The 13,822-nt window shown below is 40.3% G+C and overlaps 1 protein-coding gene across 2 annotated transcripts in view; it reads left to right on the forward strand.

Moving 5' to 3' along the window:
* Positions 1–13,822, forward strand: part of ISL1 (ISL LIM homeobox 1) — an 82,840-nt gene that overhangs the window by 42,773 nt on the left and 26,245 nt on the right. Inside the window, exons 6-7 of one of the 2 annotated variants that reach the window (XR_015732077.1) lie at positions 10,100–10,280; positions 10,980–13,139. The gene's annotated coding sequence lies outside the window, so the exon portion shown is untranslated. The remainder of the gene's footprint in view (positions 1–10,099; positions 10,281–10,979; positions 13,140–13,822) is intronic. The other variant, XR_004595307.3, reaches the window with a different exon arrangement.

The raw sequence follows: 13,822 nt of genomic DNA on the forward strand, positions 1-13,822 counted from the left end.
TGGGAATAGAGAATTAAATAAGTAATAAATCTTGGCTCAGTTAGGAAGAGAGCCCTTTTGCTCCTTAGATGGGTTCTAAGTTGTGTCATCCATTTGGCATCAAGTCTTATCTGTCAAAGGTAGAGAGCTCCCAGATCAAGCAACTTGACTGAACTCCATAGAATGTAGTACTGAGAAGACTCTGAGAATAAACAGAATAAATTTATGACCGCAATTGAGTCCAAAATTTATGTTATTAAGTGAAACATTTGTTAAGTGAATTTGTCCCATTTTACGATTTTCTTGCCACATTTGGTTAAGCGAATCACTGCATGTTACTTAAATTAGTAACACGGTGGTTAAGTGAATCTGGGTTCCCCATTGACTTTGCTTGTCGGAAGGTCACAAAATGACTCCTGAACACTGCAACCATCATAAATGTGTTTCAGCTGTCAAGCATCTGAATGTAAATCACATGACCATGGGGATGCTGCAATGGTCATAAGTGTGAAAAATGGTCATAAGCAGGGGTGAAATTCAGCAGGTTCTGACAGGATCTGGAGAACCGGTAGCAGATATTTGGAGCAGTTCAGAGAACTGGCAAATATCACCTTTGGCTGTCCCCAGAGTGGGGAGGGAATGGGGATTTTGCAATATCCTTCCCCCAGGAGTGGAGAAGGAATGGAGATTTTGCAGTATCCTTCCCCTACCATGCCCACCAAGTCACACCACACCCATCAAGCCACGCCCACAGAACTGGGTAGTAAAAAAATTTGGATTTCACCACTGGTCATAAGTCACTATTTACAGGGCCGTTGTAACTTCGAATGGTCACTAAGTGAATGATTGTAAGTTAAGGACTACCTGTAATGCTTTCATTGCAAGAGTCGGCTTCCATAAAAACATTTCTATTAAGGTGCATGTGTGTGTTCCCTGCAATATGGAAGGGATGAAGGCAATTGGAAGTGCATTGTGACGCTCACATATCTTCAATTTCTCATCTTACCGATTCCTCAGATTCAATAGCTGCCAATTCCCCTGCCCCCAATGTGGAACACAGACCCCAGATCAATGTCTGGCTCTCTCCCTCCTTCCCCATTTGCTGGGAAGAAAGAAATTTTAGGTCCTCCCTTTGCATCATCTAAATGGCAATCGAACCAATTCAATTAGGAGGAGAGGAGACATGTCTGGTTAAGACAAGAGATCTTTGGTAACTGGAAATTGCATTTCTTTGGATGGACTTCTTTATCCTGGAGGAGATTGCAGACTGCTGAGTGAGCTGGATCAATAACAATATATTTGGGTTGTCTTTGTTTTGCTTTGGGTTTTTTTCCCCTTGTGTGTCTTCAAATAGTAATAGCACAATCTTTGGGCAAAAAATCGAGAGAACTTGGAGAATTAAGTCACTGGCTAGCCTTGCAGAGCATCATCATTGGCCACCCCAGCTGTGAATTTTGGGAACTGTAGTCCTAATGACATTTGAGTGGTGCCAGGTTGGAGAAGGTTGAGTTAGATAAAAGATACCCTGGACTCCAAAGATACTCCTGTGTCCTTAAAATGTAAGACTAATAATCATGTAATCTTCAGAAAGAAAACTCTACTTGAAGAAGATTTTGTTTACATTTACGTTGGAGCAATAGTACTAGCACTAGCAGTAGCACTTAGACTTACATACTGCTTCATAGTGCTTTACAGCCCTCTCTAAGCAGTTTACAGAGTCAGCATATTGCCCCCAACAATCTGGGTCCTCATTTTACCCACCTCGGAAGGATGGAAGGCTGAGTCAGCCTTGAGCCTGGTGAGATTTGAACTGCCAAATTGCACGCAGCTGGCAGTCAGTAGAAGTAGCCTGTAGTACTGCATTTGAACCTCTGTGCCACTGAGACTCAGTTTTCTGAAAGTATTGTTAGAGTTTCCATCGCTGGAAGATTTCAGCCCAGGCTTTTGTCAGTCGGGACTGTAGAACATAAGAGGTGGACGAGATACTGGAAATCATCTTGTTCAATCCCTATTCTGCTTCATACATGAACGGCATACGATCCATGGAAATATATGTGAAGGAGAGAACAAGAAGGAAGTCTGGTGGGGACATAATGTTGGGGAAAGAAATATAATATTCAGGAGAAGTCACTTAGCTCAACTAAATATCTTCCAATTGTCCTCAATGTTTTTGTTTCCTTTTTCTAGTTTGCAGGTACAGAAACACCAAATCCTATTATGGAGAGGGGGGGGAAAGGAGGGAAGGAGATAGCGAAAGAAACACAGAGAGAGAGAAGGTGGGAGGGAGAAAGAGACAGAGGGGGGAGAGAGGGAGGGAGGGAGAGACAGAGAGAGAGAGGGAGGGGGGAGAGAGATTGAGGTCATCTGTTTAGAGCCATCCTTTTTCTTGTTGAGAAAAGCTTTTAAAACACATGTAGTGTACTTAAATTCTTGAAAATTCATATGGTATGCCAGGTGTGCAAAGGAGGAATTTACACAAATGCTTCATTTCAACTCTTCCCACATCCATCACTGATTGCTACATTTCCTGTGACTTCCTGTGCTGCTAATATAGGAGGAAACAAACAATAAAATTAAACTGATTTTCATCCATCATAATTCTCTAACTCTTTGACTAACTTTTCTGAAATTGTGCAGTTCTTAACGGAGGTCATTGTAGGTTGAACGTCATATGCATAAGAAAATTCATCGTGAAATAAATGCAGGGGTGAAATCCAGCAGGTTCTGACAGGTTCTGGAGAACTGGTAATGGAAATTTTGATTAGTTCAGAGAACCAGCAAATACCACCTTTGGCTGGCCCCAGAGTGGGGTAGGAATGGAGATTTTGCTTCCCCTGCCACGCCCACCAAGCCACGCCCACAGAACTTGTAGTAAAAAAAATTGGATTTCACACTGGACAAATGTATCCTTAAAAAAATAATCTAAAGGTTGAATGTGAATAATTCAGATGGAACTTTGCAGAGTTGGTCTCTTCAGAAAAACTCTCAGCAAATTTTAATCATGTTTGTTCAGAAAGTTATGAGCCAAGGTAGGCACACACACACACAAATGGGGAAAAAATCCACAATATTTTAAAAGTGTTTAGTATATGTGGGTGTACATATGCACAAACATATTATCTTAATTTTGCAGGCTTGGTGTTCTTAAGCAAAAGGGATGTCTGAAATTGAATACAATTTTGTCAAATAGAAAAAAACTACAGCCTTTTCTTGACCTCCAAATTATTGTGAGTAGGGGAAATAAATGGCTTACATTTGCAAGTTCATCTGAGAAGAATCTGACTGATTTTTCATTTGCCAAATCGTGATTTGAACCAAATCAAATTTTCTACATGCAAATATCCTAACCCCCTCTCCCCCAACAAAATTGCACTCCTGCTACTGGTTTGCTCTGGTTTGGGTGAACTAGTAGTGATAAAAATTACCGGTTTGGGTGAACCAATTGTTTAAAAAAAGCTACCGGTTTGGTTGAACCAGTAATTTAAAAAGCTACCAGTTTGCGTGAACCGGTAGTTTAAAAAGGCTATCGTTCCTCTGAACCGATATTTCCGATGATCAGCTGTGCCGCACGGTTTAGCTTTGCTAGAAAGCAGGAAATCCTGCTTTCTAGTGAAGCTAAATCATGCGGCACAGCTGATTCCCCCCCTCGCCTTTCTACTTACCAACCCTCCTTTTGGTGTGTGCAGCACATGCACGGCCAGCGAACCGGTAGCAAACCGGTTCAGATTTCACGACTGTACCGAAGTTATAGATCAATTTCCTTTCTTTTCCCTGAACTTATCTCAAAGGGTTGGTGTGGGGAAAAAAGTGAAAGGAAATTTCCATGTAATCTGCCCTAAGTGCCAAGATAATAGATGGGTTATCAATATAATAAACAGATATAACAAAGTATTTCATAGTGTGCTTGTTTTTCTTATCTATTTATTTATTTATCTATCAATCTATCTATCTATCTATCTATCTATCTATCTATCTATCTATCTATCTATCTATCTATCTAGTGCTTTTTTATAAATAACTCAAGATGGCAAGCAGGCTTAATATTCCTTCCTCCTCCTATTTCCCTCACAAGAACCACCTTGTGAGGTGAAAGAGTATGACCGGCTTAAGGTCACCCAGCTGACTTTTGCAGCTTTTGTATCATGTGTTGACCTCCAAGGTTTGTGCAAGATCAGGGGGGTCAAAATCAAGGCCCATAGGCCAGATCCGGCCCACGGGGTACTTAGATCTGGCCTGTGGGGCTGCCCTGGAAACAGCGAAGGACCGTCCCACAGTGCTTCTATCAGCGGAAACGGAGCTCGGGGAGCCCTGCAGAGGGCTGCAGGAGACCATCACGGCTGAAACTGGAGCCTTGATGAATGACGTCAAGCTGGCCATACCCACCCCAGCCCCTCCCCCCACCCCGAGGTCAAACACAACCTTGATGTGGCCCTCAATGAAATCAAGTTTGACACCCCTGTCTCAAAGAGTACTTTTATTGAAAAAAATCCAGAGTACCTGTCTGGGTTGGAAGTTTTTTTTTTTTTTTACTTTCCATTGATGCTGCTGAACTAATTTAAAAGTAAAAAAATCAAGTTTTGGGTATGCTAACTACCTGGAATGTAAACTATAACTGGGACAGCAATTGTTCATTAACATACTTTCAAACCATGGTTTCCAAAATTTAATTCATTTTTTCTTCTAGGCCATTTAATTGATGATGATGATAATGTACTAAAACTAGATGTTCAACCCCCATGTGCAGCCCACAGGTTTGTTATTATCCCTGACAAGTTCATGCCAGCATCTGTAGAAACCTCAATTGGTGAGGTTGTTCTAGCAGATAGATCCATTAAAGACTGATTCATGGACTTGGCATCTATGTGGCTCAAGGTCATAATGTACTCATGCTGAGACATGCTGCTTGTCTCTGGATGGATTGCCCCCAAAATAGCTGTCACCACTCTCTGGAAGGGAATCTTTGTTATTGGCAATGGATGCAAAGTAGCTTTAGTCTTATCATGGCAATTCCCCAAGTCACAGGGTTTCACATAGACAGTTAACATCTTCTCCATATCCGTAGTAGAAGTTTTGGATGGGTCTCTGGTTTTATTCACTCCCACATGTCAACTTGGGTGGCCATGAGCCAGGTTTAGCAGGCTCAGGTGAAGCTGGATAAATGCTACAAACTGTCCCATATTTCTTTCTCTGCCCACCAGGAGATATTCTCTGAAGAAGAAGCCCATCTTTAACTATTTATCATGACACTTGTTCTCCTTTGTGGGATGGTGAGTCAGTCTCCACTAATTCCCAGATTACGGTTAGGCTTGTGTCACATTTCTGTACCTCATAATAGGCATCCAACTCAGAAATATTAACTTGTCTCTCAAGCTGCTTGGTCTCAGAGGAGTTCTAATATGATCTTCATCCATTTTATCTAAACTCAAGAAAAGTTGTCACTGGGACTGCTTCTCTATCAGTGCCATCTTGGTCTTGGGGGCTATTCTTTTCAGTCAATCAACCTTTCAAGCAGTATATTTTTAATTCTGGCTTTGCTGTGCACTCACGCAATTCATACTATACTCTGCATCTCACTTGTCATCTTACATGCCCTCAGGCAACAATAGCTTGACTTCGTTGGTGCTTTCCCTCCTGTTTCTTATTTCTCCTCAGCAGGATTGGCATTCTGTATAACTTTGTACTTTCCCTCCTACATATCTAAACCATATCTGTTGATTGCAATATATGACAGAAAGAAGAAAAGGAAGGAAATAATTTTTAGCTTTAAAAAGGAATGTTTAGTCCAAAGAGACATTCCAAGCGAGAAAATGGAAAACAAAAGAAAACTTCATTTCCCAACAAATGAACGGTTGATTCAAGGAACTGAAGAGTTCACTAAAATTTTGGTGCTAGTTAAAACAAACAGTAATTGTTAGTGATCTGTCTCTCTGTTGGCCACACGTAAAGGAACACGCTACATGTAAGAGCACACCTGCCTGGGAATGTCATGTAATGGAGCCCCAGCTTCCCTAAGGGGTTCTTTACATCTTCTTGCAAATTCTCATATTCTTAGGGAAAACCTGTTTCTTATGCCGCCTCCTTTCACCTCATTCCACAGAAAATCAATCTATGCTTTGCTTATCAGGAGGAAGAAAATGAAAAAGAAAAACCTGTCTTGGCTTCCCTCCATACTTTTCTGTAGCTTGGTGGGGTACCTAGTGAATTGGAATAAGAGTACTGATTTAAGAGGAAGACATAGGTGGATTAAGGCGAAAGGGAGTTGAAGACAATGGGAAAAGTGTGTGTGTTGGGGGGTGGGGAGAGCTGAAAATATAATAATGACCTGCATACTTTAACTCCTTGACAACTCTTCCATGCAGAAATTTATATCCACACACACATTTTGTATAATACAGATAAACGTCAATAGAATTCAGGACCGAAAAGCCAAGCTCAGGCCAACTCATAATGTAAACAAACAGACACAAATTCTCATCACATTCCTTTATTCCCTATTGCTATTTTCTTCAGATTGTTCAAACCATCTCCAGCTTTGTATTATTGTTGTTGTTGTTGTTGTTATTATTATCTTTTATTCATTAAACATGAAACTCAGTCAACTGAACATTCAAAAATGTATCACAAATATTATTGACTGGCGCTGATGGTTGATATGGGTTGCTGCCAGCATCCTATGTTGCATCCAATCCATATATGTTAAGAGCACACAGGTTAGGGAGGCAGTGCTATGACATTATACAGGTAATCCACTCTCAGATGTAATTAAAACAAATGTTCAAGTCAGTAGAACTGCATTGTTAATGGTGAGGATTTGTTCTAATTCCCAGCAGAAGTTGAATGATTGCCTTGATTCTACATATTAAAGTTGTTTATAGCCATTCAAACAACAACAACAACAACAACCCACCCTCCTCTTCTGGACTGACAGGAGCTGGAGATTGGCTGATTTAAAACTATGAAGCCGCAGAAAATTAAACTGATGCTTGTGAAACTGACAAACCATTTCAAAATAAATCATGTTAACCAAGGGAATATGATAAAGCCCTTTTTTAAAGCAAAGCAGTTTGGAATTGGCCACTACTTATATGCCATGCTATGTTGATGATCTGGTACAGGTAGTCCTTGACTTACGACCACAATTGAGCCCAAAATTTATGTCGCTAAGTGAGAAATTTGTTAAGTGAGTTTTGCCCCATTTTATGACTTTTCTTGCCACAGTTGATCAGTTGAACCGCTGCAGTTGCTAAAATAGTCACACGGTTGTTAAGTGAATCTGGCTTCCCCATTGACTTTGCTTGTCAGAGGGTCACAAAATGATTCCGGGACACTGCAACCGTTATAAATACGAGTCACTTGCCAGGCATCTGAATTTTGATCACATGACCATGGGGATGCTGCAAAAGTCGTAAGTGTGAAAAAGGACCATAAGTCACTTTTTTTAGTGCCATTGTAACTTCAAACGGTCCCTAAATGAACTATTGTAAATTGAAGATTATCTGTATATTCGCTCAATGCATTGACATTGTGCTTTGAATATGGTGGGATAGAATCGGGATATAAATGTATTAAAGAAGCAAATGAAATATAAGAAAACCATGCTGAGCTCTAAGAGAAGGTGTTCAGGTTGATGACTGGTATTTTCCTTCTCTCCGTTAAAAATCACTGATTATATTGTAGGGATATGCAGAAATGTAGTTGACACTTTAATTGGTATTTAATTTACAGTGCCTCAGTCAGTATGTAAAACAGAAAGTCCTTATCTTTCACTGTGGTTTTCTGAACCAAAAATAAAGATGAACATATGAATAATCCAGGGGTAAAATGCTCCCAGTTCGGACCGGATCGCTCGATCCGGTAGTGATGGAGGTGGGTGGTTCGGAGAACCGGTAGCAAAAATCCCCCCCCCCCATGCCCAGCTGAGCCGTGTGATCATCAGAGGCTTTTTTTCTTTTAAATGCCTCTGACGATCCAAGCTGAGTTGCCTGATCGGCAGAGGCTTTTTAAAAAAGCCTCTGCCAATCAGGCAACTCAGCTTGGATCGTCAGAGGCATTTAAAAGAAAAAAAGCCTCTGCCGATCAGGCAACTCAGCTGGGATTAAGTTATCTTGGTCCTACAGAAGAGATTCTAAATACAGCAAACGCTGAGAGAAAAGGGCAGCTTGTTTCTTTTCCTGTACAGTCGATCATAAAAAAATAATAATGATGACAGATAGTTCATGAGGCACAGTTAGGGCTACCATAGCTAGGCTGCAAAAATCTGAGATGACCAGTAGATGGCAGCAAAGAAGGCTTTCTTGTATGATACTGATGCCATCTAGGGATCATCTAGATCTGTGATGGCGAACCTATGGCACATGTGCCACCTGTAGCCAAATCAGTGGGCATGCCAGCTCAGCTCTGGTGCGTATGTGTGCACCAGCCAGCTGATTTTTGGGCCTTCTGGGTCCACCAGAAGTAGGGAAACAGGCTGTTTCCCACTTCCGGAGGGCCTGGGGGTGGGTGGGGAAGGCCCGTTTTTCTTTCTTACCTGACTCCAGATCCTCTCTATGCATCTGCGGAGGGTGAAAAGACTCCTAGAGAGGCTCTGGAGGCCAGGGACAGCAAAAAACATCACTTCCTATCCCACTGGGAGTTGGGAAATGGGCCCTTTCAGGCCTCCTGAGGGCCTCCGAGGGAGTGGGAAAGGCTGTTTTCACCCTTCCCAGATGCATAGAGAGGACCAGGTAAGAAAGAAAAATGGGCCTACCAGGCCATCGCGTGCCAGGAGTGGGAGGGGGGAGGGGGTTGCACATGCATGCGCAGGGGGCGCACATAGAATTATGGGTGTGGGCACGCGCATGCGCGAACTTCCCCCACCTTACCCCTCCTGGCACACCATGGCAAAAAGGTTAGCCATCACTGATCTAGATTATCAGTACCTAAACTGAATCAGAAGGCTTAATTTCACACTGAATTGTGGGAAGAAGTTTGCAGTATTCATATTCTTAGTGGATTTCTCTGATTTATTTATTTATTTTATTTTATTGAATTTGTATACCGCCCTACTCCCGAAGGACTCAGGGCGGTGAACAGCCATAGAATAAAACATATAAATACAAAGTTTAAAATAGAATAAAACAAATTAAATAATTTGGCTGAACAAATTTAAAACCCCAATAATTTAAAACCAAATTTAAAATTTCCATTTAAAAAGGGGATTTTTTTAAAAAAAAATCAGGCTTCTGTGGATCTATTAAATGGATCTTTGGCTTGATACCACATGATCAAGAAAAAAGGAATTTAAATTCGGAGTGATTTTAGTTAGAACCTGTTTCATATGTTATATAATAGTTCATATAATTATTACATGAGGGTCAATTTTTAAAGCACTGAAAGCTTGAGGTTAATATAGGGAATGTTATGAAATTCTACTCTAATTTCATCCAGGAAAAGGCGTTTTGAACTCAAAACCAAAAATGTGCTTCAGAATTTGTAAGGAAGCTTGTATCTGCAGTTAAGGGCATCTATGGGGAAGCAACGACCAGTAGATATTGAGATCAGAGATGGTATTCAGCAGGTTCTGACCAGTTCTGGAGAACTGGTAGCGGAAATTTTGAGTAGTTAGGAGAACCAGTAAATAACACCTCTGACTGGCCCCGCCCCCATCTATTCTCTGCCTCCTGAGTCCCAGCTGATTGGGAGGAAATGATAATTTTGCAGTATCCTTCCCCTGGAGTGGGGAGGGAATGGAGATTTTACAGTATCCTTCCCCTGCCATGCCCACCAAGCCATGCCACGCCCACCAAGCTACGCCCACAGAACTGGTAGTAAAACTTTTTGAATCCCACCACTGATTGAGAAGTCACAAAAGAAACTCCCTCCTTTCATCTTCCCACTGTGGTCTGCATAGACAAAAGTTTGTGTCATAACATATTTTGGCACAGAGCTGCTTGCCTGCAGCTCTTTAAAACCGCTGTGTCTTTCCTGACATATTCCTGACAAAGCAGATTTTTGTGTTTGAATCCAAAATTATCTATATTCCATTTTTTTTTAAAAAATGAATACTTGTGCTCTTCAAAGGCAAAAGATGTAATTGTAGCTGTTGTTTTCCTGTTACTCTGTTCTCTCCATTATTTTGCAGCCTCCCTGGCTATTACTGCTTCCTGATCTGAAAAAACTGCATGGGTGGCATGACAAATCCTACAGAAATCCGTTGGGTTTTAATTGAAGTGAGCAATGTCAGCAAGGCAGCAGGTCATGAAGAGAGTGTTGCACAATCATAGAGAGAAACTCTTGAACACATCGGACCTCTTGTAAATAAGGTAAGTATGTGTGTGCGCGTGTGTATGTGCGGTGAAATTTTATATTGGTTTCTCCTTTTATATTTTGCATGTCTGAACTGCTGAAGTTACATGGTTGTTGGGAATTACAAAAAAAAACACAACACACTGATTTCTCTTAAAATCACGGAAATGTTTTAAATTTGAACAAAGATAGCAGTGAGCTGTGGAAGCTTGAAGTAAACAGCTGTTCACCTAAGAATTTGATCCATGGCTTAGGGCCTGGGTACCTACGAGATCACCTTCTGCCACCGACAACCTCCCACCGACCAATACGCTCCCACAGAGAGGGTCTCCTCAGGGTGCCGTCGGTCAAGCAATGTTGACTGGCGACCCCCAGGGGGAGCGCCTTCTCTGTGGGGGCACCCGCCCTCTGGAACGAGCTACCCCCAGGGATACGATTTATCCCGGACCTCCATACTTTCCGCCGGGCTCTGAAGACCTTCTTTCAGCAAGCCAGGCTGGCTTAAAATTTTTAATTGTTTTATGGATAAGGGGTTTTAAATTGGGGAAGCCAAATGGATTTAATTATGTTTTAAATTATTTTAATTTTCATATTGTATGTATTTTAATCCTGGCTGTTCACCGCCCTGAGTCCCTCTGGGAGAAAGGCGGTATAAAAATTTAATAAATTCAATTCAATTCAATTCAATTCAATTCAATTCAATTCTCTACTTACAGACACTTGAAGTTATAACAACAGAGATAAAAGTGACTTATGACCAGTGCTTGCACTTATGACCAGGGTCATGTGATAAAAGTTCAGATACTTGGCAACTGGCATGTATTTATCATGGCTGCTGTATCCTGGGGTCATATGATCTTCGTTTGCGACCTTCCCAGCCAGTTTCCAACAAGCAAAGTCAATGAGGAAATGGATTTGCTTAATGACCGCAGGATTCCCTTAACCGCAGTGATTCCCTCAACAGGTTTGATAATAAAGATTTAAAATCAGGCATGATTCATTTAACAACTGCCTTCTTAGCAATGGAGTTTCCAGTCCCGATTGTGGTTGCAACTCAAAGACTATATGTGAACTGTAAACTTGTGGTTATCTTCTCATACACTGCAATTTAATATGGTTGTAGATGTCCCCTCCCCCTAACAAGGTTTGGTTAGTTAAATCCCTTTTGGATTCCATAAGATATGAATATAACTTATATAATATGCAAGTGCCACTGGATGAGGCACCATGGGCCGGTCCTTTGCTGTTTCCAAGGTGGCCCCGTGGGCCAGATCTAAATACCACACAGGCTGGATTCGGCCTGCAGGCCTTGAATTTAACACCGCTGAGCTAGAGCAATGAGGCACATTCACTATAAATATTAGGGTTTACTCCCAGTTGAAATTTGATAGTCACCTTTTTATTGTTGCTAACAAATAGAACTTAACAGTGTTTTTAATAAACTAAAGAAAAAACCAAAGAAAAAAGAATATACAAACTTATAAAAGAAAATTAGGAAAAGCGAAAAACAGAAAAAGCACACAAGATATATATTTATAGACGAGCATATATCAATAAATTAATACTATGATTCATTACAGTTAACCATAATTGGAACACAAGAGCTAATAATCCCAAAAGATTTTAAAGGCTACAAATTATTCCTAAATGTGCTGTCCTGAACCTGCATGGTGTGTGTTTTGTTTCATAGACATTGAGTTGCCCTTTGTTTTGTATCTTGAATAAGGAATAGAGGATTTCAGGCTGAATCTGGTGTTTCTTGGCAGATGTTGGACATGAATCATTGATGGGGAAACTAAAGTTTTCTTGCACATCCAATTAAGTGGGAGTGTGTTATATAAGAACACAATAGTAGACTGTGTTCTTGCTTCAAACTTGGCTTATTTTGACAAGCTATGAAGTTTGGTACATTTCAAACAATCATCAGAAATGCAGTTTAAGTAGTTATTATTTAATCATTTCCTAAATGAAAAAAGATATGTGAAGGAGAATTATCTTTAATGGAGATATATGTATGTACGGGAGATGACAGTGTTTTGATCTTTCTGACTAGTATATGCCCTTTTCTTGCATCTGCATAAATCTAGAGTGCAACCCAAATTTAGCAACTTTATGCACCTGATTACAGTGGGAACACTTAACTTTGACTAGATTATGATTCCCCCCACTTTTTTGCAGGCATAATATTCTCTCTTCCAAAATAATTACCAATTAATACCATCTGAATTTCTTTTATTGTAGTATTTTTTCAGGATGTATTTCAAGCATGTACTACAATTTTTTATTGTAGTATTTTCTCAGGAGGAATTTTCACACACTGGTGTAATATTGCAAAGCCTGGGTAGGAATGGACCCCTGATTTTGCAACTGTTTTGTTTTGTAGTTCCCTAGTCTTTTTTACAGGTATAAAATATTTTCTATCAACTCATATGTACAGCTATCATAACAGGCAATATTTCCAAGGACTGCTTGTATGATTTATTCTCTCACAATCTAAAGCCCTATCCATATTCCAGAAGATTACACAATATATACACACAGACTCTTTCACACACACACACACACACACACACCACACAAACCATCTTGTTTCCCTAATCCTGCCCCCCACCCCAAATCACCCAAATTTCCTTAATGGTGCCTCCTGTGTTACACATTTACTGCCTCCCTTCTTTTCTCATGGGTAAAACTTGCTGTTTATTTTGATTTGTCACAAATACTAGGTGTTGTTTGAAAAGTGTTGAACTTAGCAGGCCCATACAGATAATGTGAGATGGGTCACTGGCTGTGATAAAGAGTAAGATATGCTGGGAATTAATCTGAAATGTTACTGAGCTCTGAATCTCCTCATTTGCAGCCTATCAGCTAAGGACACTGTAAGTATATGATCCGGTTTGGTATTAAGATGGTGCTTTAAAAATAAACTCATATTCAGAGGCCAAACATTTTTTGATATGTTTTGTACTGAAGTCCAAACCAGGTTAATGATGAAAATCTCTATAAATGTCACTATTATAGAAATTGACATCCACCAACCACAACCACGTATAAAATAATGGCCATACAGTCAGTGGCTGAGGAGACTGAATCTGCTATTTCTTTGGGTGCAGTTATCTCTGCCCTACCTAAAGATAGGTTCCTAGACAGTCCCTGCACCTTTTCCAAGCCAGCAAGATATTTAAACTATTTAAATCATTTTTCCTTCTGTTTAATTGTGTCCAGTTCTCAGAGGGGTCCTAGCTTTGGCAAGATTTAATGGTCTCTGATAGCTGTTCTTGAGGGGAAAATGAGAATTTCCCATCTGAATAAGGAAGAAGAAGTTATTGAAGTTATTAAAACAAGGCATGCTTTGTTACATTGCCCTTAATACAAAGATGCCCAATTATAGCTAATAATTTCCCATCTAGTCAGATTTCCAAGCCACCCAGATTCATTCTGGTTAGAGTAGTTACCCATCAATCATACAGTAGTACCCATCAATGTGATTTTATTTCTCTGAATAAAGTTTTGTTAAGTTTTGTTTTACTCTTTGTAAAATACATTGCACTTTCACCACATC

The sequence above is a fragment of the Pantherophis guttatus genome, chromosome 2 (assembly GCF_059756535.1).
Source record: "Pantherophis guttatus breed Tessera chromosome 2, ASM5975653v1, whole genome shotgun sequence".
NCBI classification, from domain to species: domain Eukaryota; kingdom Metazoa; phylum Chordata; class Lepidosauria; order Squamata; family Colubridae; genus Pantherophis; species Pantherophis guttatus.